This window comes from Suricata suricatta, chromosome X (genome assembly GCF_006229205.1).
Source record: "Suricata suricatta isolate VVHF042 chromosome X, meerkat_22Aug2017_6uvM2_HiC, whole genome shotgun sequence".
NCBI lineage: Eukaryota > Metazoa > Chordata > Mammalia > Carnivora > Herpestidae > Suricata > Suricata suricatta.
In genome coordinates this window covers 28334052-28340538 of record NC_043717.1, presented here as the reverse complement: position 1 = coordinate 28340538, position 6487 = coordinate 28334052, and the positions used below count along the sequence as shown (strand labels likewise).

Genomic DNA, 6487 nt, shown 5'->3' with positions numbered 1-6487 from the left:
GCCCCAACTCCACGGAGACGTTGTGGGTTCTCTGCTCGCCCTTCCCCACTCTATTCTCCCTCTGCTCTCAAGGAGGAATTTGCCTGAGTTTACCTCTTCGTGCCCACGTTTCTGCCAGCTCTACTCCACTTTGTCTGGGTTTTCCCCAAGGAGTTTCTTTCGGTTTGGGTTTTATTTCCTTAAATTTTTGAGGGATGTGGAGAGTTGGAAGACAGGCGTAATTTCCTTTCCTTTTTTGGTGACAGGTCGTTGGTTGTGAGTTGCTCTTCTTTTTCTTCCTCTACAAACACCTCGTCTCTCCTCCAGACCTTTCTTTTTCTTCTCCATGAGCTACTTACTCACAGCTGCCTGGAAAGTTGTGGCTTATTCAGCTAGTATTGGAAGCCTCAAATGGATGGGGTGCGGGGTGGAGAAAAAGGTAATCACTGGGGTTACCCAGCCCCAGGGGGAATTTACTCTCCTTGACCCCTATTTGCCTTCCCCTGAGCCCCAGTTATACCGTGAGCAGAAATCTACCAACTTCCGATATCTTGCAGCAAACCCTTTTTTCCTCGCTAATCTTGATTCTTCAGCTGCTGATATCAGTGCAGAGAAAGGGTAATAAAAGCAGAGGACCTGACCGTGATTTTACCCACTTACCCACACGCACCCCTAAGAAACTGATTAAATTCATTCGTGACTGTTTGTCTTCTCTGGGACTATTTATGAAGCTTTCCTGGAAACGTTTCAAGTTCCAAGAAAGTTGAAATAGCATAAATGCCACACAAATCCGATTCACTTTTGTCTTTGGTTTCTTGTTTTAGGAAAGATTAGTTCACTTGGTTAAGTTTCTTCCATAAATTTTATTTTCTATTTACAAAAGGCTTTTTCTTTGATTTTACTTCAAAATTCCCATTGATGGGTTTCTCTTTGTTGCTTAATTCACTGTGGAGGGGTCTGGTTGGCAGCAGGAGGTCAACATTTAATTCTTTCAGGGTTGGCTGTTTACAACGAAAGATAAAATAAATTGGTAAAATGCCTTTCTCCAGTAACCAGGAGATCCAAATAAACTTTGGAGAAAATATCTTTTCTTTCCCCTCTCCAATAGAAATGGAAATTTATGTAGGAATGCCAGCTTCAGCATGTCTCCTTAGCAACGTGAATCTTTTGCCCCTTTCTCCTGTCTCCTGAAATAATAGCCCCCTGACTGCATGAAGACTTTTCAAATAGGTTAGAGAAACTAGCTTCTACTCCTATTTTCTTTTCAGACCCGTACCCTTTTCTCTTGGCCAGGAATGTGGGGAATGGGGAGAAGCCAGCTCTAGTTTGTTGAGCAGTATGCAGTGTTTGCTAATCTTCACTTAATTGCCTCCATACCCACTTATCTCAGCTTTTTCCCCTCTCTAGGCGAGGAAATAGGGAGACACAAGCTTAATGCCAACGTCGTGATAAGAAGTCTGTCTACAAGGTAGAAATTGGAGGCAGGTTCTGTTGCTGCCGCCCCCGCCCCCCCCCAATACCGTTATTATACCCTCTTGAAATTCACACCACAGCATTTATTTCTATTTGGGTTTCTGAAAATTAGCTTCAGTTTTATTTTGCTTAAAATAGTTTTCATCCCAGAAAAAGTATAGTTGGTGAGCAAATGAGGTGGGAGGCATAGAGATGGTTTTGTGTGCAGTTCATTTTTCCTCTCCAAGGGGGTGGGTGGGGGGTGCAGGAGAAAAGGAAACAAAATACGGAAAATTGCTCTATCTCTCCACTTGACAAAATGTGCTTTCTTAAAATGTTCTGTGAACTTGAACGCTCTATCCACAAATGTTTTGAAATGAAGAGGGAAGCTTGAATTGAAACAAGCAATTTTCTTGCCTATTCCAAAGGGCAGGCAGCTTAGTCTGTTTGCTGTGTGGAGTAGCAGAAAGCAGGGAGGGAAATGTCTTCTCTGAAGGTTTTAAGAGATCCACTTCATTGTTTCTTGAAATAAATTACCTTGGGAGGAACCACCAAGGACAATTTTACCGAAGGCCCTTCACCAGCATCTTCAGGGCTTAATTAAAAACCTTTGTCTTAATTAGAATTAATAAAACTGCTATGAAGAGGCGAGCTTGTATTTACAGAAGGGAAATTTCAGGAATGTTTCTACTGACGACAGTATGTCGTACTTAGGCCCAGTTCCTACGGAAACTTTCCCCTTAGCTGTTATTTTTAAAGCTGCGTTTTAATTTTGGTACCAGATATGCGGTATTTGCTGCTTATACTCATTTTATGGTTTTAAGCAAAAGCAGAAACATGCCTTTTGTGTGCTGGTCTATGGAAGGCTGCGTCAGCATTTCTAGTAGGAACCAGTAATCCTGTGTCAGTCAACTGTAATGCTTTTCTCTGGTGCCCCAGTTCAGTGTATGGGGTGGGGGGGACAGTCCAGGTAGTCCTCTAAAGCTATAAGTTTTCCAAAAGGACAGATGAGACGACAGGCTAAGGGATTGTCATTCGTGGTGGAAACAAATAATAATAAAGTAGGCTTGTTAGGAAGTTTAGAATAGGTAGTACTCACACGCCGGCCACAGAATTTCTAAGTATAGTTTTCCCCGCTACTGATTTTGGCAGTCTTTTAACAAATCTTTAATCCTATGTTTTTTAAATGGCAGTCATATTTGTGGCTTTTGCCTAGTCACATTTAGTTTTGATAACTTTGGTTTAGAATACAGCTGTTAGGGTTTCACAGCCACAGCCATGTACAAAAGAATCCTTAGTGCAAATCCAAGTGCTTGCAGTGCTGATGCCCTAAACTCTACATCACACGAACTGTGTAACCTCTAGGGTGGTTTTAGGTTTCTTTTTGAAAATTTATAAATATGTATAGCTATTTGATATAAAGCAGATTGCTTTTTTTTTTGATGTCTGTGTGATTTATTGACTAAGCAAAAAGCAAGGACGTGCAGATGGCCAAATGAACACATTTTACTAACAGTGATTTTAGGATATAACAAGTGCATTTATCCATCTTTCCAGCTACAAAATCTTTCCATCCTTTTCATCCATGAAATTCTTGATCAGTTAGTGCCTTTTTCAAGGAATATTGTTAACATCATTGTGCACTGTCCTAAAAATAGCTACATTTGTAACGTGAGTCACTGGCAGTTTTGAAATGGCAGTACACCCGTGCTAATAACAGGTGAATATTATTATTTTCAGTTGACAAGAGGTTCTCTTAAGAGTGCTGTATATGTAGCTCCTTTTCTTAAAACTGCAGTATAAAATTTTACTTTAAAAGCAGTATAAGAAAACCCATATTAGGTGGTAGTTTAAGATAAACCAAACTACCTAAACACCTGCAAATCTTAGAAAATCTGAGGTATAGTGATGCTGAATTCAGATATATATCATCCGTGCATAGTGTGAATCCATACGTTCCTTCATTGGGAAAGAGAATTTTATTGGGAAACCTCAAAATGTGATGTACCCCAGGAAAGGTTCAGCTTGTTGCTTGCTATGAGTTGGTATTGATGCTTATTTACAAATAGCTCCTCAAGCTTGGAGGTCACGATGGTTAGATATTCTTCTGGCTTTATGGAAAAGTACTTAGGTAGAACAAGTGCAGTTTCACTTAACCTGTACAGCATAGATGAGTAGAAAAGTATACAAAGAGTAGCACTCTGCACCAAAACTTTCTCAATAAACTGGAGAAAACCAGGTGTCACTTCTTTCATGATCTTCATGATGATTTTCTTTTAACATCTCCTAAGCTTTTCAAGCTCCCAAGATTGACTTTTACAAAGGATGTTTTAATTTGTGGGCAGATATAATTCCTCTTTTGCTCACATTTACAGAATGATTGTAACCTCCAGGGATCCATTTAGATCAGTCTTTGTCAGCAAAGGGATTTGATGGGTGTGTGAGAAGCCGTGCCTTTCATAAACCATTTAACAATAAAAGCAAAACGAACAAAAGCATATCTCAAGCAATAGATTTTGCCTGCTGTCAGGAATATGTTCTAGGAATTTAAGTTTCTGTTAATAGTAAGACCACTTAGCCAGACCATAGATACATCCAGTACCACTAGATATATTAGTGAAAAGGATTGTAGATGCTTCAAAATAGCTCCCTGGAATATGTCACCTGAATACCACTGTAAATTGATCTATGAACAGTGCTAAATTATAACTTAATCCTGTGGGAGGGCAGAGTAGTGTTGTGGAGAATATATAAAGCTTTGGATTCAAATGCCCCGAACTTGGCCACTTGACCAGTCAGTCATGTGCACTGATACAATTTAATGTCTTCAAATGGGTTGTCTTTAAGATTAAATAGATATAAGCACCTGCTCATTAGGGTTGTGTTTCTTCCTTATTATGTATTCAGAAAAACAAACTTAAATATTGCAGATTTATTTTTTGGATACTTGAGGGCCACTCCTACTTAAAAGGTAAACTATCTTTGCATTGAGTAGTGACATATGCTGTTAGTTTGATTTTGAATTTTGCTGTGGATTGCCAAGGCTGTAACAGTCCTCTAGGTAGATCGTGATCACACAACTATTTTCTAATAGCTACCTGTTTTGTCAGTCCTGTTACAGGGCAGACATCTCCATTATTCCCAGTGTTGCAGTAAATTTGCAAGGTAGCTAATGTTATCCCTAGATGTTACTGAAGAGACCAGGCATTTTATAAGTTTACCAAGTTTTTGATCAGTGGTAGAGACATTTTTTTTTCCCAAGAGAGTAACAGTTACTATTGCTGGGAAACAAACCACCCCAAAAGTTAGTGGTATAAAACAACAATCATCTTATTTGTATTGATAAAGTTTTAGGTTTTTTTTTAATGTTTATTCATGTTTGAAAGCCAGAGAGAGAGACAGAATACAAGCAGTGGTGGGCCAGAGCGAGGGGGACACAGAACCTGAAGCAGGTTCTAGGCTCTCAGCTGTCAGTGGGGTTCTAACTCATGAAGTGTGAGATCATGACCTGAGCCGAAGTCAGACGCTTAACTGATTGAGCCACCCAGATGCCCCAAAATTTCAGGTTTTTAAAACAAAGTTTTGTATGAATCTAATGACATAGATGCTTTGTACATGTACACTAAAATGTTAAAATTGAAGACAGGAGCCAAGTTTTATAGTGCTGGAAAGGTATTGGAGTTGCAGAATTGGTTTTTGTTTGTTTTTCCCTTGTTTTAATAAAATAATTCTTTTCCTGATAATTGCCCATATACTGAATTGTAGAATCATAGCACATTTGGGGTAGAAACAATTTCAGAATTCCTAAGACCTTTTTTTTGATGTTTATTTATTTTTGAGAGACAGAGTATAAGCAGGGGAGGGGCAGAGAAAGAGAGGAAGACACAAAATCCAAAGTAGGCTCTAGGCTCGGAGCTCACGAACTGTGAGATCATGACCTGAACTATAATCAAGAGTTGGTTGCTCAACCAACTAAGCCACCCAGGCACCCCTAGATGTCTACTTTTTATAAGATTATTTATCGTCTAAGATTTGATTTCACAAAGAATTTAAGGTTTTCAAATAGACTCATATATTGATAAGTCTATTAAGTTTTGGATGTTTATTATCATTAAATTTACATTGTTGGCGTGACTAGTCCTAAAACATTTTTCTTTAAATTTCACCATGATAGGATACTTTATTTTTTATTAACGTTTATTTATTTTGAGACAGAGACACACACACACACACACACACAAGAGCATAAGCAGTGGGGGGAGACAAGAGCATAAACAGCAGAGAGGGGAGACACAGAATCTGAAGACAGGCTCCAGGCTCTGAGCTAGCTGTCAGCACAGAGCCTGATGCGGGGCTCGAACCCATGAACCGTGAGATCATGACCTGAGCCGAAGTCGGACGCTTAACCGACTGAGCCACCCAGGCGCCCCACCAGTCTTTTCAAAGTATTGGATCATGTCCCTTGAAAATTAGACACGAACACCTTTCCTTGTCCTTTTTTGCTTCTATATTTGTGTGGGATTTTAAGACACCATCACTTTTCTATTCTGTTGTAGTCTTCGTGCTTTTGGCACCAAAGACTCCCTTTAAAAAAAAAAAAAAAGACAAGACAGAAAACCTATAAAAATGAGCCCTCCGTGGTTCCCAGGGCACAAAGAAAAAGTATCTCGGAGATCATTTTTGTCACTACCAGCTTATTAACTTTGGGAGGATTTTAAATGATAGTTTAATGAGCCATGTTTCAACATAATGTCACCTATCAACTCTCTTTTCAAAATATATGTTTATTAGTAAGAAGATGTTTAAACATAGAAGTTAGGGCCCCTGAGTGATATGATATATCCTCAAATGTGTAAAAAGGGACACCCACAAAGAACTCAAATTTCCATCAAAGGATGTTTTATTGTCTGATGTTTCAAGGTCTGTAAACCAAAAGTTCTTCAAAGTGCAACCTGGTGTCCATTCCTGGCACGACTAAGTGACTTTCCTAACTTCTCACACATACCCAAGGAGTTAACTTCATTAAACCATGGTCATTGATTTAACAGCAGGAAGT

The 6487-nt window shown here is 39.2% G+C and overlaps 1 protein-coding gene across 1 annotated transcript in view; it reads left to right on the top strand.

Annotated features, from left to right (window-relative positions):
* The window catches only part of TMEM47 (transmembrane protein 47), a 29903-nt gene that overhangs the window by 925 nt on the left and 22491 nt on the right, over positions 1-6487 (top strand). The gene's annotated exons all lie outside the window — the stretch shown is intronic.